The sequence below is a fragment of the Chenopodium album genome, chromosome 5 (genome assembly GCF_948465745.1).
Source record: "Chenopodium album chromosome 5, dcCheAlbu1.1, whole genome shotgun sequence".
In the NCBI taxonomy this organism is placed as follows: domain Eukaryota; kingdom Viridiplantae; phylum Streptophyta; class Magnoliopsida; order Caryophyllales; family Amaranthaceae; genus Chenopodium; species Chenopodium album.
The window spans coordinates 23,221,815-23,249,471 of record NC_137838.1 but is presented as its reverse complement, the minus strand read 5'-3'; the positions used below and the strand labels follow the sequence as shown (position 1 = coordinate 23,249,471).

The 27,657-nt window shown below is 35.2% G+C and overlaps 1 long non-coding RNA gene and 1 other non-coding gene across 6 annotated transcripts; both read right to left on the bottom strand.

Moving 5' to 3' along the window:
• Positions 1-10,504: 10,504 nt before the first annotated feature.
• Positions 10,505-24,560, bottom strand: LOC145630597 (uncharacterized). Of its 5 annotated transcripts, XR_014112114.1 has the most exons (6): positions 24,411-24,560; positions 24,044-24,135; positions 12,933-13,038; positions 12,499-12,736; positions 11,415-11,497; positions 10,505-11,120 (listed from the first exon to the last, which is right to left on the bottom strand). It is a non-coding gene; the product is annotated as an uncharacterized LOC145630597 (long non-coding RNA). The 5 variants fall into 5 exon arrangements; XR_014112113.1 differs by lacking the exon at positions 24,411-24,560 and having other exon boundaries at positions 10,511-11,120; positions 24,044-24,318; XR_014112111.1 differs by lacking the exon at positions 24,044-24,135 and having other exon boundaries at positions 10,512-11,142; positions 24,411-24,557.
• LOC145633432 (small nucleolar RNA R71) lies at positions 15,858-15,964 on the bottom strand. The gene has a single exon (XR_014112757.1). It is a non-coding gene; the product is annotated as a small nucleolar RNA R71 (small nucleolar RNA).
• Positions 24,561-27,657: the final 3,097 nt, after the last annotated feature.

The following is a 27,657-nucleotide window of genomic DNA, read 5'->3' as shown; positions in this document are numbered from 1 at the left end:
ATTACATCATTTATTGCTCTCGAAAACAGAGAACACCTAATCTTGGAATCCGAGAAGATATTTACTTTTCGCACGTTTTACTCCGAATCGTACTAACTTAACCTTCGGAGGCGGACCTCCGAACATCCGGAGCTTCGTTGTTTTATAGGTACAGGTGGCTTCGTTGGATCCAGTCTTCGAGTCGTAATATAACTCTCCCAAGGGACACAAAACACCCGAAATAGCTAATACTACTACTACTGCAACTGCTACTACTACTGCTACTATTGCTACTACTATTGCTGCTACTATTGCTACTACTACTGCTACTGTTACTGCTACTACTGCTACTGCTACTAATACTACTGCTGCTACTACTGCTCCGAATCCAGTCTTCGTGGCCGTTTTGGGGAAGGAGGGTTTTTGGGGGCGAAACTGTAATACTCCGTATTTTTATGTATTTTATAAAGTATTTAAGTATTTATAAAATATATTTTTAAGGGATCAAGTATTTTAATTAAATATTGTAAAGGGTTAAATAATATTTTGGGTCAAATTCTTATCAATTATTTGGGCTCATTTAAAATATCGTATGTAAACTGGTCCTACATACTCTTATTAGAATAACTCATTTCATTTAAATAAGTTCAACCTTTTATTTGAACCCCAGTGGGTAAAATATTACATAACTTAAGCCCAGTTATTTATTGAGCCCAAACTTAAACCCTATTCTCTACTCTATAAATATCCCACAAAACCCCAAAAATTTTCCCACACAAAGAGGTTTGAAAATAAGATTTTTGGGGTAAGTGTTATTTTCTTTCTTTCTCTTAACTTTTTTTATATTTCTCTTTCTTTTCTTTTCTTTGTTCTTTTCTTATACTTTCTTTTTCTTTTTTCTTTTTCCCACTAATGATGTTCATGTGTGAACATCATTCACCCAAAACAAGCGGCCACCTCATGCCACCCTCGCTGCCACTTTACGCCCAGCCACCACCGGTCGGCGACCTCACTTGCCGGCCAGTCACGGCCAACACTGTGAGCCACCATCTCCTCTCTCTTATATATATATATATATATATATATATATATATATATATATATATATATATATATATATATATATATACACGTTAAGATTTAGGGTCAAATGAGAAGTTCCTTAAAATAAGAAGAATGAGAAGGATTTTTTGTGCATAATTTTTGTACTAAATGTGAATATTTTTTGAACTAAATGTGCAAAAAAAAAATTCGACTCAAATTTGATGTGCATATTTTTTGAACAACTGTACATAATTTTCGTTTTTCCAAAAAAATAAAAAATTTTATCAGTTTGAAACACAATTATGCACATTCAATATAAAAAAAATGCACATTTAGTAAAAAATATATGCACATTTGATCTTTCTCATCCTTCTCATTTTAAGGTCTTTCTCATTTTAAGGTCTTTCTCATTGGATCTCAACCCATAACTAGAAAAGGTTTTCTTTGATTTTAATATAATTTTCAGATTTATTTGAGGGGTTTAGACCTTAAAAAGTATGCTAGAATTTTTATATAACTATAATTATATTTTTACTTTGGGGTTTTAATTGCCCACTTAAAGAAAGAGTTTTAAAGGTTTTAACCCAAAATTTAAGCTTGTTAGAGAGGTTTTAAAGTGTTTAAAAGTTGCTGGAAATTTGTATAATCAAGGGATTAATTGAATTATATTTGGTATTGTAGGAGATTTTAAGTTGAGTAATTTCTAGCATTTTGGCTAGTTGGAAAGACGAATTGAGGTACGTACGTGTACTCGGAAATTTATTAAGCGTGTAGAAACATGCTAGGATTTACTTAATTGATTCCAAGTTGGTGTCATGCTAGGAATTGATTGGAATGGTTTAATTGAAATGAGATTGGTTATTTGAATTGGATTGATCGAATTGAGAATGGTTTAGGTGAATTATTTGTGAAGCATGATTGGTTGAATTAAATTATTTATTGGAATTGGTGATATTGGAATATTGTCATTGAACCATATTTATATTATTGGCATGTTGGAAGGTTTGTTTAACTAAACTAAATGTTTAATTTGGTTTGGAATATTGAAAAGGAATTTTATTATGGTTCATATAATTTTTATTGCTGCTATAAGCATGAGGAATGAGCTATTTAAGTGTCTTTGTACACAAGGAATAAATTATATTTTGGTGTCTTAATGCACTTATGGCCTGTTTGGTATTGTGGATTTCATTTTAAATGATGGAATTGGGCCAAATATGTTGTTTGGCTATATTAAGAATTTGGATTTATAATTGGGCCAAATCCAAGGTATGCAAGAAATATGGCCACTTTTAGGAATTTGAAATCCATTATCAATTCATGTCATTTCAAATCCAATTTCACTCTTTCTCTCTCCACGATATTTTCTAAGAAATTTTTTCCCTAAATCCTTGCTCTCTCTCCTACCTCTCTCTCTCTCTCTCTCTCTCCTGTGCCGCCATTAGAGAAGCTGAGGTCAAGCTTTTTCTCTATCTCCAATCTCTGTCCTCAGGTATGCTCTATCTCTCTTTGCCATTTGTAATTGTTGTTCATTAGCTAGTTGCAATTCTTAACCCTAATTTCTGTAATTTGATGAGATTTGTCAATTTAATCAACCCTAATTTTTGCAATTTGATGATAAATAGCACTGATGGCTGCGATTGTATTATTTTTATTATCTTTGATTGTGGCTTTTTGCTAACGATTTTACAGCAGCTTGGTATGAATTGATTTGCATGAATTTTTTTTCGTGATTTGTGTTGATAGTTTGATTAAATAGGAGCTGTCTTTCAGTTTGATTTTTTTCGCTCTTTTTTTTGTTCATTTTTACTATAAATTTAATTGATTTGTGTAGTAAAACGCTAGTATTTCAACGCACTCTAGGTGTTCGATGAAATGTTAAAGTGAGAAATTGTTTACAAAATAGTATCTTTGCTCTCTGAATGTTGGAAATTTGAGTGTTCTTATTTGAAATGCTATGATCAATTGATTTTCATGTTGTTCTATTGGAGAGCTTGAGTAGAGTAACTTGGCCAAGGATTACTGCCTGAGGGGTATAATAATGGAGTGTATGGCTTAGGCGGTAGTAGCTTGGCCAAGATTACTTATTTCATGAAACTCATTTCTTGTACAGTCACTTTCATGTTCTGCTTCTTGCTTGTTTAGGCTTCCATTCCCTAGGATTTTTGTGCATTTCTGAGTAGTTATATTTAAATCAGGGACCATTCTTACCAACTGAAAGGAACTCTCAAACATTTGTCAAAAAGTCAGTTTTTCTGATCTTCTTAAGAGTTGTTGTGATGCTGATTATACAAAATACAGAGTTGTTGTTCAAAAAATAGAACTTCCTAAGCCGCTGCATATCAGAACAAATTATTGCTGACTATATGTTAAATTATTGTTGTTTTTCTAATTATAGTTTGCCTTACATTGATGTTGATTATTGCTAATGTAGGAAACTACCCAAGCCGCTGCACATCAGAATAAATTCATTGAGAATTGGGATGATATTTGTACTTTGTTTGCTTCGGATAGAGCAACTGGAGAGGGAGCTGAGCATCATGATGAGGCTGCTGATGCAATGGACACCGAAATTGAAGGGGTCAGTACCTCCGAGACTCCTTCTGGAGGATCAAACAAGAGGCTCAAGAGAGATTGTCTAGCAGATGCAGTGAGTTATTTTGCAGAGTCATTCAAGGACTATGTGAGCAGAACGCAAGGGCCACCGAAGCCAAGTTCACAAGAGATCTACGAGGTAGTCTTGAGTGTACTTGGGATCTCGCGTCACCAAGTCCTACAAGCTGTGAAAAGGTTCATGAATGTGACAGATGAGAATGTTAAATAATCTATCGGAGGGGGAAAAATTGGATTGGGTTTTATTATGTATTAATGATTAGTATCTTTATTTAGATGTTTGTGAACTAAAACTACTAGCTCGATCTTGATATGTTGTCTTTTTGTTTACAGTTTGTTACAAAATGTACCTTGGTTTAAAATTCAGAATTTGAAATTCCTTGTATTTCCAAAAAGCTAATTAGAATTTGATATTCAGGATTTGAAATTCATTGTATTGCCAAACAACTTTTAGAATTTGAAATTCAAAAGTGTAAATTCTTAACTTTCCCAAACATAGGACTTGGAATTGAAATTTTAGAATTGAATTCAACTATTTAAAATGAAATAAGTGTATCCAAACGCAGCCTTAAGGTGTTTCCAATACCGAGGGATTGGAATTGTAGCGCATTATGCGTTTAAGGTGTTTTTGACATCGAGGTAGATTAAAAAGGGTTCAATATTAAATATTATGTGGTCACTAATTATCAAGAGGAATGTTTAATTGTTCGAATAATTATTGTGATTGTTTGATTATGGTTTGAGAGTCATCACCAAATTAAATAATATGTAAATAACGTAAAGTGAAAGAGATTACGCACCAAACTCTTGGAACGTATATACCTTGAGTATGAACATATGGGGGGAGTTATGGGGTTTTATATTTAACCATAACTTCTACTGGGGGTCTAGGATGTTGTACTTTCCATTTTATTATGCGCAGGAATTTCGCCACTTACGAGTGGTTCTTTTATACTGGCATGGTTAGCTCCCGTGTTAGTACCCCTTTATTGGGGCAGGTTAGGGGGGAAACCTGTTCAATGCGTAATCAAGTTAAATATATAAATTAGTTATTTATTGGATGGTCATGTTGTATGTTTGTAAACAGGTGCAACAAGGTAATTTGTGTGATGATAGGGTGAACGCATGTTGTAGGAAATAATTTCAAGCCTTAATCCCACTAGCTTGAACCCCACTGTGGTCATACACTAAAGTACGGTGGCGTCCAAAAGGGAAGAAGATAGAGCAAAAGAGTCGCCAACAAGTTTTTTTTTAGGAACCTGTAAACCGTTCATAGGATGAAGGTTACACCCCTTAACGATCCAAGAGATCGTCAACTCCATAAGGTCATGAACCAAATAAGGGTTCGGGGATGATGGTACAAATTCAACCTAAAAGAGATTGAACCTGCCCTAATAATAGGCCTCTACTTTATTCTGATCGTATTCATTTGCGCTTTTTAATTAACATGCAATCAATAGGATTAACCCTAAACCTGTTTATCTATGTTGGTTGAATATTAATGCACAAATAAACTATTATTGGCGATCACTTGAATTATAATCACAATTAACCCTAACAAGATTATTAATTATCTTATTAAGCATGATTACAAGTACAAATTCCCTTTAAACTTGCATATAAAGGCGTGATCAAGCAATAAAAATAAATATCAAGCAACAATAATAAATAATCAATATCATGAATAATAATCATAATAATAACCATAATCATCATTGTAAAATTATAATCATCATCAAAATAATAATAATCATAAATAAAATAATCATCATCAAAATAATAATAATAATATTCATGTTAATATTAAAGCATAATAAAAGCAAGATCCTAGGCATGATACTAACAAGATTAATAACAAACCCTAGCATGTCACTAAGCAATAAAAATCAAATCTTTAACCCTAACACGATACTAACAATCATAAATATAAGGAAGAGAATAAAAGGCATCATAGCAATCATATTTAATATTAAAATTACCCTAGACATGATACTAGGAATCAAAATCAATCTAAGCATGATTTCTATATCATAATATCAATTAAAACCATTAAAGCACTTACTTTGATGCCTCGTACCTCTTTCTAATAACAAAATACACACGTTAGTAACTTCAAGGAAAATAATAAACAAAACAATCAAATTAAATAATTGAAATAGAGATTTGGGACCAAACCCTCAGAAATTAAACCTTTCACGTCTATAGCGAAGGCAACTTCGAATATGGCTAGGTGTTTCTAGGTCTTGCGAATACGGAATTTTGTATGAAAACACAAAGTAAGAAGAACGATGAATGAAGAATGCTAATTAAAACTAATTGTAGAACTTGTGAATGATGAGAATTGGATGATTAGAGAGAATGGGTGATGAATGAATGAATGTAGATGAGAATTGATGATGAATGGTGAATGAAAACAGAGTTTTTAATACGATATTTATAGAGAAAATCAGCCAAAAAGATAAATTAAACAAAACAGAGTCTGACGCTCAGAAAACAGAGCTGGCGCCAACCTTGGCTAGCTGGCGCCAGGCACCAACACTAGCGCCAGGCCTGGGGTCAGACGCCAAGCTTAAATTTAACGCGTTTTCGAAAATCCGATAAGTTTACCGTACTAGAGGATAAAATCATATAATTTCTTCGAAAATGCTACTTGATTTTAATTAAAACTCTGAAAAGTCAACAAAAGTCAATTTATCAATGCTAATTGAATTAGGAATGAAAAGAACCTTCTAGAAGATTCTAGAAGACTAAAACCATTCCTAATTGCATTAGGAATGATAAATCATATTAGGCCCTCCCCTAGATCATTGGGCCGCATATAAAGCTCAAACCGGGCCCAGTTTAGTAAATTGGCCATAACTTCCTCCATATTCATCGGAATTGGGCTTATAATATATCGTTGGAAAGCTCTTGTCAAGCCCCATCCAAATACACTACTATTGGACCCATATCATGGACCAACCAAACTGGATTGGCTGTTTTCTTAAAATAAGTTTTCAAAAACATGGAGAAGAGAAAAGAATTAAAACTATCCGCAACGCTAGACTTTCCACACTTTCACTTCATTCGATTTTGATTCGACGCGAAAGGTACTCATCACCGGGTTTGGTTTTGGGGAGACACAAACGGGTGTCTATACATGTTAGTGTGTTTTAGTTACGCTTATGTACTCAGCATTGATGATTGTGTGTTTTTATGTTTATTTGGCCTTGTCTTTGCTTTGGCCCTACGACGACCCATTTCTAATGGCGAGTAGTGGGGACAAGTAGAGAGGAGCTTTTCAGGTGATGAAGCATATTCATGATGGGCATGAGTGAAGAGCGAAGCATGCTTAGTTTCCATAAGACTATGATGTGATTCATTGTTTTATTTATTATGTTATATTATGCTTGTGAGATTAACGCAAAAGTTTTAAGTTTGTTTGGTTTTAATAAGGGCCTACAATGGTTCCAAGTTGTAAGTTGACTTCGTTTGACTTTACTTTCGTTTTGGTTGACTTTATAGTTGACTTGTTTTGAATGTTTTTAAAGATAGTCTTTCGATGTGTGCCTTTGATAATTGCCTTAGCTGTTTTCACAGTGGCGGTTATGTCTTAAATTTTCCTATTTTTAGTTTTAGAAGAGCAAAACAGGTATTTTAAAGAAAAGGAATTTCTAAGGTGTTACAAAATGGTTGCGGGAAAGGGAGGGAGAGGGTTCAGGTGGGTTGGGGTGCAGATGCATCGCCGATCGTGGGTTCGGGGAGGGTAGTGGTGGGATGTGGTGGGGCGGTGGTGACGCTGGGGTGGCTGCTGGGGTGGATTTATGGCCCACTAAACGGATTCCTAAATGGAATCAGTTAAGTGGTGGCAAAATTCATTTTCTTAAAATTTGTCTGGTGTTAAAATATTTTTATTTATGAGGGTTTTAAAAACCAATTTCTTTTTTTTTTTTTTTTTTTTTTTTTTTTTGTTAAAATCTAAAACTGATAAGGGCTCCTTTTTTTTTTTTTTTTTGCCAATTAAGACTTAAAATTGAATATCTGAACTTAGCAACTTTATGGGCTTGTTTGGTTGCACAAAGAAAATGGGGAAAGTGGAAAATCATGGGAATTTGCAAATGAGTAAGTTATTTGGTTGACAATAAAGTGTAAATGGGGGGATTGCAAATTCAAGGGAATTGTGACTTCCCACAAAACATGGAAGATAATTACGTACCTAACCCCCTAGGTAAATCAAATTGCCATGATTTGCAACTTATTTCATCCTAACCAAACAAGTTTAGACAATTCCTAGGAATTAGATATAAGTATTTAATTCCCATGAAATACATATTCCTATGAGAATTAAATTCCGAGATGCTACACATAAACCAAGTTTATGTGGGGTAGACATAAACTCCCAATAAAAGAAACGCTATGTCACTGCAAGCCAATAAAGAGGGGGAAAATTGCCCTGATACATTTTCGGTGCCATGGAGCTAGACCAGTGAGCTATTCCGCTTTCTTCAAAGGATGGCTGCTTCCAAGCCCACCTCCTGGTTGTCATCGCTCGATCACTTCCTTTTCCACTAAGTGATTGCTTAGGGACCTTAGCGTACGATCTGGGCTGTTTCCCTCTCGACTTTGGAAATTGGAGGGGGGGAAACATTTGGCTTTAGGCGCCTTAAGTCATTGTTGGGCGGGAGAAAATGCTTAGCACCAAACCCCATTTATTGCTCACAATCCCACCAACTTTTATATATAACTAGTCGTTGGAGCACGCGCGATGCGCGTGCTCCCCCGACGGTAAGATAAGTAGAATTCGTGGTTGTCTTCATTTTTGTGATATTATCGTGGTTGTTATTCGGGTTTTGTAATAGCAAGGATGAATGAATTAAGTACTAACAAGGAGTAGTGATAAAGTTTTTATTGCGAAATAGCTATGGGAAAACAATTGTTATAAGTGAAGTTATCTAGAATTTGTTATAAGTGAAAGATTTAAAAAAAAATTATACTATTGTTTTAGATATTATTTTAGAACACACTCGTTCTCTTATTGAGTACCTAATTAATTTTAAAATAGATTCATTTTAAAATGATTTTGATAATAAGAAGTAATAATAAGGAAATGCAAAGTTATGTAAAATGGATTAAATGTAAAATATATGATAGAATTGTATATTAGTTTATTACACTTTTTGAAGTAGATTATTTTCAAGTGGTTCTTCTACTGAAAAATACAGTAGTTAGAATTTGTAATCAATACGGAAAGTATAAAATTAATGAGAAATATTATTTGTGTATGCCTTAAAGTTTATTTGCCGGTCATTTAAAAATTATTATATGTTGAGAGGGAATAGCTTTACACTTTTTATATTTAAGATTATAGTCGTTGGAGCACACACGTAGACACTACGTGTGTGCCTCCCCAATGTTATGATATGTAAGATTCGTGGTTAAGATCGCATTTCATAGTTTGGGGTGTTATCACTACAAAAAAAAAAATGAGAATATGCAACACTTAAGATTGCAACACTTACATAAATAATACTCTTAATAATCTAACGCAACAATACTTATTTGTTACCTTGAACTAAAGTAACAGAAAAAAAAAAAGTGTTGCTCTAGACTATATAAGGCAATAGTCACTTAAAGTGTTACCTTTTTCTTGTCTAATACAACAAATATAATAATTGTTGCATGAAAAGATAACAATAACAAAAATATTGTTTGAAAAATGTAACATTAATATCTATGTTGCCATCTATAGCAACATTTATATTAAAATGACACCACATATATATATATATATATATATATATATATATATATATATATATATATATATATATATATATATATGTGTGTGTGTGTGTGTGTGTGTGTGTGTGTGTGTGTGTGTGTGTGTGTGTGTGTGTGAGCAAGTTTGGTAGAGTTGGTGGGGAACTCACCTTGTGACTCTGAGGTCACAAGTTCAAGCCCTACCAACTACTAAATGCTTGGGAGTGACAACATTTTTTAATTATCTTCTTATATGGCAACATTTTTCATTTGTTGTCTTTGTTAAAGTGTTGCCTTATGTATCATTTTACCTAAGCTTTCAAAATTGTTGCCTTTGAATAACAATGTGTTGCCTTATGAATAGACAACGGGGGCATAAATTACGCCTCATATGTGTTGTCTTAGCTACAAGACAACACTTTTTTTATATTAGGCAATGATTTTGCATTGTTACCTTTGCTTTATTTTGTTGTAGTGTATTAACATGATAAATTGATGTTTACGGGATCTTATTTGTGTGGTAGTCACTAACTTGATTTTAAGTTCTTCCTATCTTTTCTTCCTTCATATATACCATCTCTTATATTTCTTCCTCGTCTTATCTCATTTTCCTTTTCTATTCATCCTTGCTTTCTTTTGACCTTCTTGTTCCTTTTTTTCTCCAACCTATCCCCTCTCTTGTGTAGTTGGAATTGTTTAGTAAGCCTCTCTCTCTCTCTCTCTTATTCTCACCTGACCCTTCTCACTTTCCCGACTCATCTCTCTCTTTATCACTCTATCTCATTTCTCTTTTCTATTTATCCTTGTATTCTTTCACTTTCTTGTTCCTTTTTTCTCCAACCTATCCACTCTTCTAGTATAGCTCAAACGGTTTACTAAGCCTCCCTCTCTCTCTTATTCTCTCCCGATCCTTCTCTTTTTCCCGACTCATTCCCCTCTTTATCACTTTATCTCTCTCTCCCTGCCCCTCAGTCTCTTATTTGCTCTATTTCTTTCTCTTCTAACCCTTATCTCTCTCTTTTTCTCCCAGACACTCTCTTTCTCTCCCTCCTCCTGGCTCATCTCTCTTTCTTTCACCTTTAAAAGCTTAATGTACAGCTATTGAAAAAAAAAAACCCAGAGCATAATGTACAACCAATTAACAAGTTAACATGCAACTTCCACTCCAAATTATCCAAAACAAAACAAATTGATTATATTCATAGATTATACATGTATCCAAAAGAACATATTAACACAACGAGTTGGACAAGAATCAAACCAAGCTATATAGAGCACATGATAAGAAGATAATTTACAAAGAATATAGAATTCCGGGCCTAGAAAATTCTCGACATAAAAAATGAATCTCAAAATGTGTAAAAGAACAAGCCAAAAAGCTACGAAGCTCAATATTATTACTCTGTACTACATATCAGTGAACTCTTTTGAAGCACACATTTTGTTTTGCCTGGACGACAAGATAAAGAAAAGCAACCTGTTGCATTTGAAGTCATAATTGTCATCGTTATATGCTTGATGCAATGAGCTGCAGTTGCTACTTTAGAGTATTAACCTGAAAGAGTCAGACCAGAACTCCAATTAACCAAAACCAAATATTTTAGTTGAAAAGGAATTCTTGATATCACACTTGTAGTGTCATCATATAACTTCTTCCACAAAGTTAATACGGAATAGTATGTTACAAGCTTAGATCAATGCTGAGATAGTTTTCTTGTTTTTCCAAGCATACCTCATTGTTTTATCTGTAAACACACTTATTAATCCCTAATCAAAAGCATAAAGTGTAATAATAGTATAATACAGGATTTCAAGTTAACAATTACATAAACTACAGAAGAAATTATACGGATCGTTGAGCACTCTGCTAATAATTTATAATAAAGTAATACATGGCTGTCCATTTTGGATCAAGAGTGTGTTATAAACGTTTAATCATTGAAGATAATTCAAAACAATTAGTTCAATTTTGAAATCATACAATCTTTTAATTAAAAAAAAATATTAGAGTCATCTTTTTTTTTTAAATGAAAATTTACCGAAAAGCAACAGTTCCAAGATGGTTACGCGAGGGTTCTTGAGTCTTGACTCCTCTGCTTGTTAGAGCAAATTATCTAGCAACCTTCATTAAGAAAATAATCACTTAGAAATTTAACGATCTTAATCAAAAAAATAAATAAGGCCCTAACTTTAGAATGCTGAGAAATCAAATCTCTATTTTTTACATATACATTAATCCTCATCATTTTGGCAAATTATCAATTAGTCATTATCCAAATAGTCATTAATCAAAATTGGCCACATGTTAACTTTATAACTAATGTGTAAATAAATGGAAGAAGGGAAGATAAAATAAATAAGAGAAGCCCAAGCATTCATTTTAGCACCCCAACCAACTCAACACAACAACACCACATAGGCATCAAATGAGCAATAACAACCCGCTGCGATAGAACTAGGGTTGCAGACCGCAGTAAATTCTAGAAGGCATAGCTCCTAGCACACAACTCCAAATCGAGAAATTCTTAAGCCTAGATTGAATAACTTTTCAAGATCTAAAACATTGATGAAGAGACTATGAGCTAAAAACAACTTCAGGTCGATGATTTTTGGATGAACAGAACAGCAGTAACAGGGCAGCACCAAAACCACAGCGGCAACAGCGTGAAATAACAGCTACCCTCTGTAGTCACCCACAACAACAATATCTAACTTGAAAACATAAATTTTGGCAGCAAAGACCATATGCATATAAGCAAATTAAAGAGAGAAAGTATTGGGAGAAAATGGAAAGATAGGGAAAAAATCACAAGTAAGCTATTCATATTAAAGGTTAGATGAAAATTGAACCAATTAGGACAAGAAAGAGAAAGGGGCGATAGAATAATTGTACCTGTAGATCAACAATTCTATTACATATCAGACAATAATGCTACTAACAATATAAAAAAATCAACCCAAAAAAACGATACATCACTCAAATTCAACCAAAAAAAACTGCCACACCTCTTAACTGAAGCAAGCAACACTGCCCAATTGCAAGCTCGTTTTTTGAAACCACCCCCAACCCAACATGTGATCCAGAGACCAAATTATTAGCGTCCACATTTAACATGATTATACCTTTAGGGGGGATCCAACCTGATGCAGAAGGGTAGTCATGAGCTGCAGTTCTAACGAAAACTTTGTGTGAACTATGTTCAGTGTTATGTTTTCAAAGATGAATTTGTTCCTGCAGAACCAAATAGCACACATCATAAAAAGTATAGTTGCGAGTCAAGAAGTATTATCACAGCAAGGATAAGAGGAGTTTTCCCTGAAGCAGTAGCACGGTTTGGAGCCACATCCTTCCTTTTATCCCCTGCCATAAGAAAATTTCGGAAGATTTCAAGCCTTCAAGGCATAGAGCATATAAGTCTTATGATCTAGTACTTTGAAAGTGTAAGAATCAACACGTGACAGCAATCATCATGATACTTGCACAGAAGCTAAACAGATAATACAAGAATATGTTTCAAACTGATAATACAAAAATAAATGCATAACAAAAGACATACCATCATTGTGAACACAATGCAAAATTTTGGCATTCTCACAACTTCGCCAGTGATGCCTTTATTGTGAACTCAAATTTCAATGTCACCCTTAACATAAATTGAAGAGCTGCAACAATCCCAACAACATATACAATGGAGTAAATTATACACCTAAAGTTACACAAACATACTTTTCCACAAGTTGCTAAACAGCATAGGCACCAAGCATTTCATTATGGACAACGACACGATGCCATTGGGCTGGCATTGTGTGAGACTATGATCAATGTATGACCATCACTATGTGAATTTACGTACAATTAATCCAAATATTCCTATTAAATTTACTCAAATATCCAAAATACGTCCAAACCCTTATTAAATGCCAGAATCTTAGTATACATAAAAATACTCCTATAAAACTGTAGGAATTTTCTTAATTATACAAAATACATCAAATATATGCATATTCAAGTATCAAATCTCAGTCATTCGACCAATATACTATGTTCAGTAACTTAATTAACAAACAGCATTAAGCACCTGTTTAGCGATTGTTAGCTCGTGATATGTCTATTTTATATAGTGTTTTACCCCCGTCCCTTGGTCATAATTAGTAGTGTTTTTGGCCCTTTAGGGCCACTTTTATTACTAATATGTGTTTTCTAGTGTTTTCGTAGTTTTGGTTGAGTTTTGCAGGGAATTGCACCTTTGGAGCATTTTCTCGGGATTTTTATGAAGCGACTACGAGCATTGGAAGAACACGACCACTTATGGAGCCCAAGGCCGGTTAGAGCCATCGAGCCGGTGATTAAGGGCTCGGTTATTTGGATCGCGAGGCAATTGGACCATGTATTCGAGACCCGAGAGGAAATATGGATTGGGCCGAGAAATCTAGCCCAATCAAAGTCCAAAGCCTTGAAGATAAAGACCGGGCCCGATCGGGCGGATGCGTGGGATTGCCATCAAGGGAAGGCGCGCCCGATCGGGTGAGCTGCTAGCTTGATCGAGCGCGGCAACTTAGAAGGAGCACTGGCAAAAAGGCGCGCCCGATCGGGCGGCCTCTAGCCCGATCGGGCGCGTGTTTCTGGAGAAGTGTTTTTTTGACGAGCAATTAGTTTCTAATTAGGAGTTGTTTTTAGTTTAGTTTAAATACGTTTTTGTACGGATTAATTAGATCCTTCTTGAACTACTTCTTCTTCTCTTAATCCTTTCTCTTAGTTTTTCTCTCTCTACTTAGACTTCTTTCTCTAAAACTCTCTCTCTAAACCTTTGTTATTATTTCTTTGATTAATTTCAGATTTATTTTGGTAACGATTTCTTTTCCCTTAATCTTAGTTATTTATTTTATTCCTTTGATCATGATTTATTTTATTTCTTTGCTTAGTTTATATTTAATAATGTGTGAGTAGTTTAGTTTCTAGGGTTCTTGTGGATCTAATAAATAATATGAAGGGGTAAATTATTGTTGATGATTATCAATGCTAGATTAATTTCCTATTGATTGATTTAATGCTCTGTGACTAGATTAGGCCTATCTTTTATGCATGAGTTTGACAATATTGATTCAAGAATCGAGAGATGAGAATTAATGTTTAGGTCTAGTTTCAATAGGCGAGTTAATTTATAAATGGTTAAGTCAAGAATCGAGAGATGAGATTTAATACCGATAAATTAATTGTGTGATTGTAATAAGTAGCGAGAGCCCTTTACAATTAGGTTAATTGATGCATTGATGATTGACTATTATTGATTGTTGGTATTGCATGATGATTTCTTATTGGATTGTTTTAATGTTTTACAATTGCGGCTTGTAAAAGTATAGCAATATTAAATTGATGAATCGAGCAGATGTTAATTTGATATTAAAGGCTATTTTCAATAAGAACTTAGATCTAGTAAATTGCGAGAGCCTGTTAGATCTATGTTGATTAATAAGTTGCGAGAGCCTGTTAATCATGTTATCTATGCCATGTCAATGATTGATTACCCTATTTTACCCCGGAATATTATTTATTGGTGAACCTAAGCCCTAGATCCTTTATATATTATTTTCTCCCTTTTTCTACTCTTTTTAGTTTAGTTTCCTATTCAACTTTAATATTGGTTACTTAAATAATTTAGATTATAATATTTAATTAGGAGTAAAAAGACTTGTTTCCCTGTGGAGATCGACCCTACTTCCCTATCTACTTTAGTTAGAGAATTTAGGAATTATTTTTGATTAGGGGATACGACTTTACCCTGTCAAAATTTGGCGCCGTTGCCGGGGAAACGGTTTTATTTTTACTTCTGATTGTTTTTGTAGTCTAGATTATTTCTCTTTTGTCTCAGAGAGCGTTAGTTCTCTGAGACAAATCTCATATTTGCTTCTAGTTTTTGTTTATGCCCAGGTGTTCTAGATCAGGTTATATCCCATTCGATCCTGAGATCGAACGTTCCTTCCATAGACAGAAAAATTTCTACAAGCAAATCCTGGCGGATTCTGGTGATACTAATAATAATCACCGCAATCCGCCAACTGATTCTAGCGATTTAGAGGTATCATCAGACACAGAATCAGAGATGGCGGCTCCGAAGAAGCTTAGTGATTATTCACAACCAAAGCTTGCGGATTTTCCACATCTCACCCTTATTCCGGCTCTTGATGGGGTTCAATTTGAAATTAAACCTCAATTTATAACGATGATAGAGAGGAAGCAATTCAGTGGAGCCAAGGGTGAAGACCCGAATCTTCACATTGCCGACTATTGTCAATATTGCAACACCATCAGGCAAGCCGGGGTCACTCAAGACCAAATCAGGGAGATTCTTTTTCCCTTCTCTTTAACTGGAAAAGCTAAATTGTGGTTTAATGGCTTGAATAGAATTACACTTGGTATAACTGACTGGGAAACTCTTGTTTTGAATTTCTATATCAAGTATTATCCTGCAGAGAGAACAGCAGTACTACGAAGTGCGATTCAGAACTTTGCCCAAGAAGCCGATGAGTCTTTATATGAGGCTTGGAAGAGGTTTAAGGACTTACAAAGAGAATGCCCTCACCATAATTTAGCACAATGGCAGTTAACCAAGCCTTCTATAACGGCATTGGAAATTCTTCTAGAATAATTTTAGACTCTGCAGCTAGTGGGAGATTTATGAATCTTAATGTTGATGATGCAGGTCAGGTTATTGAAGATATGGCGATACACAATTCCCAATATGGGAATCCCAGAGGATTTGCTAACAAGGGGAAACATAGTGTCGACTCTGTATCCTTTTTGCAAGCTCAACTGACCTCTATTTGTCAAAAATTAGATAATCTGAGCACTGCTAGGGTAGCTAATGTTTCTGCAATTAATAACAATTCTAATGAGGCTTTCTGTGAAAATTATGGTATTGTAGGTCATTGGGAACAGGATTGCAGGAGTTCCGTGGAGCAAGTTAATGCCTTCCAAGCTTATAGGCAGAATAACCCATACTCCAACACTTACAATCCTAGGTATCGGAATCATCCATACCTTTCCTACCGGAGCACTAATGTTCAAAATCCACCACCACAAGAACCACAGGCGCCACAGCAACAGCAGCAGAAATATTATCATCCCAATGCTAGTCAGAAGAATCAACCACAACAACTCCCCTCATCTTCCGACCCTTCTTTAGGGGAAATTAGAGCAATGTTGGTCAATATGCAAAAGCACATGGAGAGCAGAGATGCGACAATTGATCAAATTTTAGTGCGTAACAAAATTGTAGATAATCAAATTGTGCAACTCTCCGCTACTCTACAAGCACGCCAACAGGGAGCCCTGCCGGCACAGCCGACTAGGCCTACGGATCAAGCATTTGCAATTACTCTAAGGAGTGGTTCAAACTATGAAGGGCCCTCTATGCCCAGAGTTGATGAACCTATTTTATTAAATAATGCTAATCTTGATTCCATTAAACCAAACAATGTAGTTGCTAGCCCTGCAGGGCTAGAGGATAATACTAACACATCTAATTCTACATTGCAGGGTAAAACTCCGGAGAAGGTGGCTACCCCAGACAAAGAGAAGAATTCTCAAAAGCCAATTATCAAACTCCCTTTCCCCAATCGTCAATTGAAGACAAACTTGGATAAGCAGTTTGGTAAGTTCCTAGAGGTGGTTAAAGATTTGAAGGTAACAGTTCCCTTTACTGAATTGATCACGCAAATCCCCTCATATGCAAAATTTATGAAGAAAATTTTGACGAGAAAAAGGTCTATTAGTGAGGTAGAGACAGTAGCTTTCACTGCAGAGTGTAGTACCGTACTTCAAAATAAGTCTCCACCTAAATTAAAAGATCCGGGTAGTTTTTCTATCCCTTGTCATATTGGTAATATTCTGATTGATAATGCATTATGTGATTTGGGTGCTAGTGTTAGCGTCATGCCATTATCTGTGTGTTCTAAGTTGAATATGGGTAAACTAAAAGCTACCAATATAACTCTGCAAATGGCCGACCGTTCTTTCAAATACCCCCTAGGTGTTTTAGAGGATGTTCCCGTTAGAGTAGGTAAATTTTATATACCTGTAGATTTTGTTGTTCTTGATATGGCTGAGGATATGCAAACCCCAATTATTCTGGGTAGACCATTCCTTAACACTGCAGGAGCAATCATAGATGTTAGAAGTGGTAAGTTAACACTATCAGTAGGGGACGATAAAGTGGTTTTTAATCTGAATAATACCCCCAAAAGCTCCATGACTGAGGAGAAATGTTTCAGTGTTAACGTGGTTATCAATTATTCTAACAAGCCCCAAGCTCTTGAAAAAGATCCCTTGGAGGCGGTATCTTGTATTGCATCCTTTTCAGATGAGATAGACAAATGACAGAAGGAAGTCGATGCAATAGAAAGAGCACTCTACAATGTTGGTCTTGGTTTCGAGGATGAACAAGTGGAACCGATCGAGCATGTTGTGCGAGTCGAGCCTTCGGTAAGTGTTCCGCCAAATCGAGTTGCAAGTGTTGAACGCAATGACAAGTTGAAGCAACATTCGATCGAAGAAGGGTTTTTAGTGCGTAGCATTGAAGATCCCCCATCCCAAGTCAAGGAGGATCCACCAGATAAGGCAACTTGGCGTCCCACAGGTTATGTCAGGAAGCCGCATCGCAGCCTAAACATCGCTAGACCGGGTGAGAAACCACCCGATAAAGCGTTAGGTAAAGGGTCCTAGGAATTATACTTGGTAAGACGGTCGTGCGGGACCTATATAAACCAGCGCTTTGCGGGAGGCAACCCGTATTTTATGCTTTCTAGATTAGTTTTCCTTTTCTCTTATTTTATTTTTATTTTAGAAAGGTGAGGAGAGTGATATTTTACTATTTTTAAGTGTTGTTATACAGGTATGAATTTAACAGGTATAAAGACTTAGACAAATCTTGAAGAAGAAACGAAATCGGAGAAACTCCAGTACTTGGTACGTGCCCGATCGGGCTAGGCTCGCCCGATCGGGCGCGCAAGTGAGGCAAAAATCGGAGCAAAATTCGCCCGATCGGGCGAATATGCCCGATCGGGCGCGCAAGCAACCCAGAATTCAGCTTTTTATTCGCCCGATCGGGCGCGGCTGCCCGATCGGGCGCGAGAAGAGACCTGGAAACAAGGTCTATTTTCGCCCGATCGGGCGAGGTCGCCCGATCGGGCGCTCATCGAGTAAGAAGAAAAGAAATATCGGGCGAGCAAAGGGCGAAAATTATGTTCGCGTTCGCGCCCGATCGGGCTGAGCTCGCCCGATCGGGCGCGCCTTCAGGTCGTACCCCTTTATTTTCTTTTCTCCTCTTTCTTTCCTCATTTTCTCCTTACTTCATCTTCTTCATTCACTTTCTCTCTCTAAAAACCTCCATTTTCAAACCCTCAACTCACACTTCAATCCAAGATCTCTTCCAATTCTTCCATCCAAACTTAAAAATTCTTACATTCTCCAACTCCTCTCATCTTCCTCTACAATCTACACTAAATTTTCAACACTTTCTCTCAATTTCTTCTCAAACCCTAAGAGAGAGAAAGCTTCAATTCCTATTTTCTTTTACACAAAAATGGCTTTCAAGAGATCTAGGACTGTTAGGGGTGAAGGATCGAGGCAACAAGCACCTACAATCGACCCGGAGTTGCAAATTCCGGGGTGGGAGAGGGTGGTCATCACCACCCAAGAGCAAAGGCAGAGGATGCTCAACCTCGTCACGCGGCAGGTAATTCCTACCCGTTTTATTCATCATCCTACGCTTTCTAGACTAGGAATTGATAAATATGTTGAAAAACTGTTCAAGGGAATTGGCATGAGTGGTTTGTTCCAATTACATTATGATACATATGATTATTTGACTTTAGAATTCATTTCTAGCTTTAACGTCATAAAATCAAATGCTCTAATCTCTCATGTTCAATTTTGTTTGTTTAATAAAGATATTAGATTGTCTTTGAAGGACTTTGGTAAATTGTTTGAATTGAAAGCCGATAGACCAATTGAACCACCCCAAGACAACATTACTTTTGTCTACCGTGCTTTAACAGGGAATCCAAACTTAAACCTCCAGCATGCCAAGGGCACGTGGATTCAACATCCCGTGCCAAAACTTTGGCAACGGTTTGTTGGCCTCACCATCTTTGGGAGGCACGAACCGGCTAATGTGAGGAGAGATGAACTAGAATTATTAGGATCATACATGATTCCTAAGAGTGACAAGCTTAACATAGTTCATAGGATGGCCCAACACTTTCAGAGGGTGGCCAATGCAGCCGAATCGGGTAGGTCTAGGGTCCCAATTTACTTTGGTGGGTTAGTAACCCACATTGCGGTCAAATACCTTAGTTGGACCCCTAATGATGAGGGTAAGGTAGCCGGACCAACCCTAATGGACGCACCCTACTTAGGAGGCCTTAACTGGATAAATGTGATAGGGGGTGAGACTTGGTGGGTAATTCATAGGGAGTCGGGTAGGAAAGATAACGCCTTCGCCTTGCCTAACCCGGCCTTGACCAAATTCGAGAAGGGTCTTCCCTCCTATACCTTTGATTTAGGAGACCAAGGGGAGGCCCAAGCACACCACCAAGCATCTCTCTTACCACAACAACATTTCCACCAACCATCACCCCAACACTACACACATAACATCCCCACTTCCTCAACCAACTACAACATCGACCCTAACGCTCCATATGACTTTTCGGCTTTTAGAAGCCAATTAGATCGGATAGAGAGTGGGCAAGGGAGGATGGAGGGTATGGTTAGGAATTTGGACTCTAGGGTAGGAGCCCTAGATGCTAGGGTTGGGGTTGTGGAGAGGAACCTAGGGCGGGGTTTATACCCCATGTATGATGATTATGCCCGTCGGGGGGCTATTCCCCCCGATTCACTTGCCCCCGATTGGTTCCAATACCCCCAAGGGGGTTACACGGACCCAAGTGCCTTCGGTACTTATGTGGACTATTCATCGGTCCATGGATATGGGACCGATGCTCCTTTTGGTGGGTTTGGGGGGAATGTAGACCCTAACTACTATGCTGGTGGTTCGGGGTATGGTGGTGGTGGCTCTAGCCATGGAGGAGCTGGCTCTAGCCGCGGTGAGGGGTACTCTAGGATGGATGAGGATGAGGAGTAGGCTACTCTCCCAAGTCAATGAGGGCATTGCTTGATTTGGCTTAGGGGGGTGTTCTTTCACTTGGAAATTCTCTTCCTTCTCTATTTGCTTTCTAGCATAGTTTTTATTTGCTTTCCTAGTGTAGTTTTTATTGCTTTCTTTATATATAAAAATACAAAAAAAATTTAAAAAAATAAAAATCAAAAATACGTTCCAATGAATTGTAAATCATGCTTCCCTGTGCCCCATACTTAAGAAGATTTGTTTTGATTCTTGGTATTTGATGATGAATATTGTGGATTTGTTGGTCATGATTTGAAGTCTAATTGTTTAGATTCCTTAACATGCGTCAATTTTGCCTAACTACTTGTGAATATAGTGCTTGACTAGTTGATTTGGTTAGGAAATGTGTGATAGTTCCATAATTCCTGGTATGTCAATGAATTTGAGTATTGATTAATAACTATGAGTAGTGTTTCATGACTTTTTATTATGCACATGAGGAGGACGAAGGCGTTCATTCTTTTAGGTAGCCTTCAGAGTATTAGATACATTTGTTCCCTTCTTGTCACCCATGTTGTTGCTTGTGCCCTTTTATTGTTTATAGCCACATTACAAGCCTAAATTGCCCCATTGGTTACTAGTCCCAAGCTTGGCTTGGGGGAGCTATTAGTGAGTGAGGTGAAGGAGTTTGTAGTGTGCTTATTATTTGCACAATTTGGGTGGGGTTTGAGAAGTTGTTTTGTTGTTATTCATGTTTATTTTTGATGAGTATGAGAGTTAAATTTTCTTGAAAAAAAATAAAGCATGATATTATGAAAAAAAAGAAGTTCAAAAAAAAAAAAAAACAAATGTGAAAAAAATAAGTGAGCTTCAAAAGAAAAAAAATGTTCAAATGTTCTAGTTGGAGGTTTGTAAAGAATAATTTTGAGCCTCGATGAAAAAAAATACAAGTTTGGAAAATAAAGTTTGTTTATTCACTCCACTTCATTATTATATTCTTATGAGTGAAATTGTAAGTGTTGGGTTTATTTATTATGATTGGAGTATATTTGGTTGATGTTAGAGTTGGTTATGTAGGAGAGATGTTGATCATTATTTATTTTTGATCATGGGTTTTATTAGGGTTGGCTCCTTTAAGCATAGCTTTTTTCTCATTTATTTCCAAATTTATCCTACCCTTTACCCTAGCCTTACATTACAAGCTTAAAAGACCTTCCGACCTTGTGCATAGAATTGTATGAATGTGAAAGTGTTGTTTATCAATGCAAGTTATGATTTGACATATTTCGAGTCGACTAGTAGGTTGAGCGTTCATTGTTTTATACACACGAGAGTGTGAGTTGGGAGGGCATTGTTCACATAAAGGGGTTGGATGGAGAGCGATCGAGTACATCTTTTACTCGCCACAAAAATGAGAGTCGAGTGTGTGAGCACTAGTCTTGAATTCTATATGCTCTTGTGGTTTGCTCTATTTGACAATTGTTAGGGAAGAAAGGTAATTGGATGGATTTGATTGGTTGACTTTGAAGCATGTTTATTAGATTTACCTTGGATCGTTTGTGCTTGATATTTACTTATTGGGGTGAAGCATATTTATTAATTCATTGATGAGATCTTTGCTTAGGGACAAGCAAAGGTTTGGCTTGGGGGAGTTTGATATGTCTATTTTATATAGTGTTTTACCCTCGTCCCTTGGTCATAACTAGTAGTGTTTTTGGCCCTTTAGGGCCACTTTTATTACTAATATGTGTTTTCTAGTGTTTTCGTAGTTTTGGTTGAGTTTTGCAGGGAATTGCACCTTTGGAGCATTTTCCCGGGATTTTTATGAAGCGACTACGAGCATTGGAAGAACACGACCACTTATGGAGCCCAAGGCCGGTTAGAGCCATCGAGCCAGTGATTAAGGGCTCGGTTATTTGGATCGCGAGGCAATTGGACCATGTATTCGAGACCCGAGAGGAAATATGGATTGGGCCGAGAAATCTAGCCCAATCAAAGTCCAAAGCCTTGAAGATAAAGACCGGGCCCGATTGGGCAAGCAATCGCCCGATCGGGCGGATGCGTGGGAGTGCCATCAAGGGAAGGCGCGCCCGATCGGGTGAGCTGCTAGCTCGATCGGGCGCGGCAACTTAGAAGGAGCACTGGCAAACAGGCGCGCCCGATCGGGCGGCCTCTAGCCCGATCGGGCGCGTGTTTCTGGAGAAGTGTTTTTTTGACGAGCAATTAGTTTCTAATTAGGAGTTGTTTTTAGTTTAGTTTAAATACGTTTTTGTACGGATTAATTAGATCCTTCTTGAACTACTTCTTCTTCTCTTAATCCTTTCTCTTAGTTTTTCTCTCTCTACTTAGACTTCTTTCTCTAAAACTCTCTCTCTAAACCTTTGTTATTATTTCTTTGATTAATTTCAGATTTATTTTGGTAACGATTTCTTTTCCCTTAATCTTAGTTATTTATTTTATTCCTTTGATCATGATTTATTTTATTTCTTTGCTTAGTTTATATTTAATAATGTGTGAGTAGTTTAATTTCTAGGGTTCTTGTGGATCTAATAAATAATATGAAGGGGTAAATTATTGTTGATGATTATCAATGCTAGATTAATTTCCTATTGATTGATTTAATGCTCTGTGACTAGATTAGGCCTATCTTTTATGCATGAGTTTGACAATATTGATTCAAGAATCGAGAGATGAGAATTAATGTTTAGGTCTAGTTTCAATAGGCGAGTTAATTTATAAATGGTTAAGTCAAGAATCGAGAGATGAGATTTAATACCGATAAATTAATTGTGTGATTGTAATAAGTAGCGAGAGCCCTTTACAATTAGGTTAATTGATGCATTGATGATTGACTATTATTGATTGTTGGTATTGCATGATGATTTCTTATTGGATTGTTTTAATGTTTTACAATTGCGGCTTGTAAAAGTATAGCAATATTAAATTGATGAATCGAGCAGATGTTAATTTGATATTAAAGGCTATTTTCAATAAGAACTTAGATCTAGTAAATTGCGAGAGCCTGTTAGATCTATGTTGATTAATAAGTTGCGAGAGCCTGTTAATCATGTTATCTATGCCATGTCAATGATTGATTACCCTATTTTACCCCGGAATATTATTTATTGGTGAACCTAAGCCCTAGATCCTTTATATATTATTTTCTCCCTTTTTCTACTCTTTTTAGTTTAGTTTCCTATTCAACTTTAATATTGGTTACTTAAATAATTTAGATTATAATATTTAATTAGGAGTAAAAAGACTTGTTTCCCTGTGGAGATCGACCCTACTTCCCTATCTACTTTAGTTAGAGAATTTAGGAATTATTTTTGATTAGGGGATACGACTTTACCCTGTCAGCTCGAATCTCAGTTATTCTTCCATATCTCAATATATAGAGCAGCAAAATCAGAGAATAAATTCAAAATAACAAATACAAATCAAATTAAATCTTTTATTTAGACAGATTTCCGCAAAATTGAACATCTAAACCCTAAAAACCAGAAAAAAAAAAAAAAAAAAATTAAAGAAAACACACAAACCTGAGTAGCTTTGTAAGCATTCAAAGTATCTTCAGCAGCAGTTTTCCTTTCATTGGCAGATTAAAACTAAGCCAGTTCTCTCCTCTTTTTTCCTTTCTTAGGTCAATATCAAAAGGGTGAAATCACCACTTCTTCATCAAGAATTAGTTCGATTTTTCAATCGAAATTCAGAAAATTAATTAAGAAGAATTACCTTCGATTTTTCAATCGAAATTCAGATTATTAATTAAGAAGAATTACCAAAAAAAAAAAAAAAAAAAAAAAAAACATAGGACAAAAAAGGATTAATGGACTTCTATAAAATTATAGCTATACCCTAGATTGTTAAATTGATATTAGATGCTTATAAAAAGGATAAAGATCTTACCCCAATGAAGAACTGAAGCCCCATAATCATCATCAAATGGATGATCGGTGATTGCTGAAGGTGTCAAAGGTTTCTCTCCCTAGGTTTCTGAGAGAGAGCGAATGAAATCGGTGAAAGGAGAATTGAGGAAATGAGAAAGAGTAGCCAAGCATCAACCTACCTTAGCTGGCAGTCAAAGGAAGGCCTGAAGAACAGCTGTATTCTCCACAGATGGCAAGCAAATGCACAAAGCTAAGCAAGGGCAAATCCGGCAATTCATTAAATGTAGGGGTGTCTTTGTAATAGCACCAACAATTACTATTCATAAGCTACAATAGCTACTTTTGCATTTTTATAATGGTTATGGATTATGGATTCATTTGCAGTAGATTTTATATAATTCATTTGTCAATAGATATTATAATTCATTTGAATACGGTATATGTTACAAAAGCATATATCCCCAATATCAATTTATATATTATTGTTACTAGAAAATGTTTTATCTAATATCATATGTAAAGGCATCACCAAGAGGTACAAATTTACTAGCTTGTACATAACAACCAACATGGGAATAACAATGACCGATATTTACAAACTAAAATTTAGGTATTGAATACTATTTAAATATAAGTTGTTAGAAAAGTAAATTCAAACCTAAAGTTGTTTCTAACTATTTTTACAAAGATAAATACTTACAAAGTAAGAATAACTCTTCAAATGCTAAATGTTTGCTTCAAACACCCAATATTAATGACAAGACTTGAGTTGAATTATTAAACGACTAAAGTAGTGAATGGTTAGAATCAAATAGTGGAGGGGTTTAAAAAAAATTCATTTGCAATACAATAAGGAAAATTTGCCAATTACTACCGCAAGTTAATACTACTTTGTAAACTACTACCGCAAATTTAAAAAGTTGTGAATTACTACCACAAAAAATTTTAAAATGTTGCGATTACTACCAAACCTCCATTAAACCCAACTATGACGTCATTATATCACTTTAACCCATGGTTAAAGCCCTTAACCATGACATCATTATATCCCTAATCAATTTTCTTTTTTTTTTTTTTTTGGGGGGGGGGGGCTGGTTAAAGCCCTTAACCATGGTCAAACACGGGTTAAAGGGATATAATGACGTCATAGTTGGGTTTAATGGGGGTTTGGTAGTAATCGCAACATCTTAAAAAATTTTGCGGTAGTAATTCACAACTTTTTAAATTTGCGGTAGTAATTTACAAAGTGGTATTAACTTGCGGTAGTAATTGACAAATTATCCATACAATAATTAGTTATATATGAAAATTAAATAAATTTTTTGAGATATATTGATAATAAAACCTATACTTTTGGAATCTTTGTTTATATCTTGTAAGTTGATTTCTAACTACTCATTATTGTTTTATTAATTATTTTTTTTCTACATGTTCATTAGCATTACTAGTATTGTCACATTCTTTAATACTACTTCCGTTTCATTTTTTGCAATGATTTGACATAAAGTAGAGAGGAAAAACATCTAATCGTTGCAAATAATATGAAATGGAGATAGTATTAATTTAAACATAAGATTTCACGTGAGAAAATTATTTTTAAATGGAGGATATATAATATTAACTCATTATCAGTTGTGAAATTTTTATAAAACCGAAATTATGCTTCTTAGTATTTGTAATACCCCTTATGATTGATTTAAAACTATTTAATATACTACTCATACAAACAAGATGCATCTTTCATTTAGGGAGCTCATATTATGCTAATTTAAGATACTTCTAAGTTAAGTGTGTTTGGCTGAGAGTAGTCTTGAATCTTGATAAAATATTTTATACTACCTCCGTTATAGGTTATGTGCAACGATTTGACATAAAGCAGAGAGGGAAAATATATAATCATTGCACATAACCTGTAACGGAGGTAGTAGATAGATTATATTTCCTCCATTTCTTTATAGTTGCAATACTTTCCTAAAATGGAAATGTCATAATAATTGTAAAACACTGTAGTTGGAAAGTATTTTATGTCAAAAGTTGTACTATTACCCTTATTATAATCTCATGGCCCACTAAATTATACTCTTAACATTCTCTCTCCTCCATTTTAATTGTTTTAAACCACATGAGATCCACTTTCTTAAATACCGTGAAAAATAGTGTGTTGCAACTATTAAAAAACGGAGGAAGTATATATATTACGTAAAAATAAAAATCTCAATTTTTACTAGGAAATTTTGTCAATAACTACCAATTAAGGGTTCGTTTGACATTGTTGTGGTTTTCTGTTTTTTGGTTTTTTGTTCTCTAAAAGTATATGATATGAGTCCCATAATGAATCAAATATTATATAAACTTATTAAAATTATGATAATTATGAAAACTGACAACAGAAAAGTGGAAACTCCTTTTTCTTGTTTCCTGTTTTTGGTTTTTGATTTTCAAAAAAACAGGAAACTAAAAACCAAAACTGATGCCAAACAAGCCCTAAATCACGTGTTTTGAAAACAACTACCTATTAAAAAAGTTTTTTAAAAGAACTACCATAAAGTTGTAAAAAGTTTAAGTAACACTACCACTCTAACAATTTTGACTAGAATATCTGGTATTTGAGTCTCATTTTTTATCACTTTTTACCTTTATGAAGGGTAATTTAGTCAATTTAGATGATGATTTTATGAGGTAAAGGTAAAAAGTGGAACCTACATGCCAAATATTCTACTTGGAATTATCAGAGTGGTAGTGCTACTTAAACTTTTTACAACTTTGTGGTAGTTCTTTTAAAAATTTTTTTTAATAGGTAGTTGTTTTCAAAACACGCGCTTTAATTGGTAGTTCTTGACAAAATTTCCTTTTTACTACAACCACCCAATTTAATTAAATTGGAGGGATTAAATGAATTAGTGAAGGGTTAAAATCAAATAGTGGGAGGTTGAAATAAATAACATTTGGAATACATAAAATAGTTATCGGTTACTAATATATATAGCGTTATGTGAAACAAAAGTTTCAAATAACATATTTATACTACCCCCGTTACATATTAGTTGTAACTTTGAAACTATTAATTTTTCACCAATGATACCCCAAATCTATGTTTAATTATCCTTTTACCATGTAAGAAGATCTACCTAATCTATGTTTTATTATCCTTTAATCATCAATTTATACGGAGATTAGTTACCATATTAAAAAATAAAAAAATCATTGATTTAATATTGTTTGCAATACTAATATGATCTTATTCCTTAATATTAGATAATCGATCA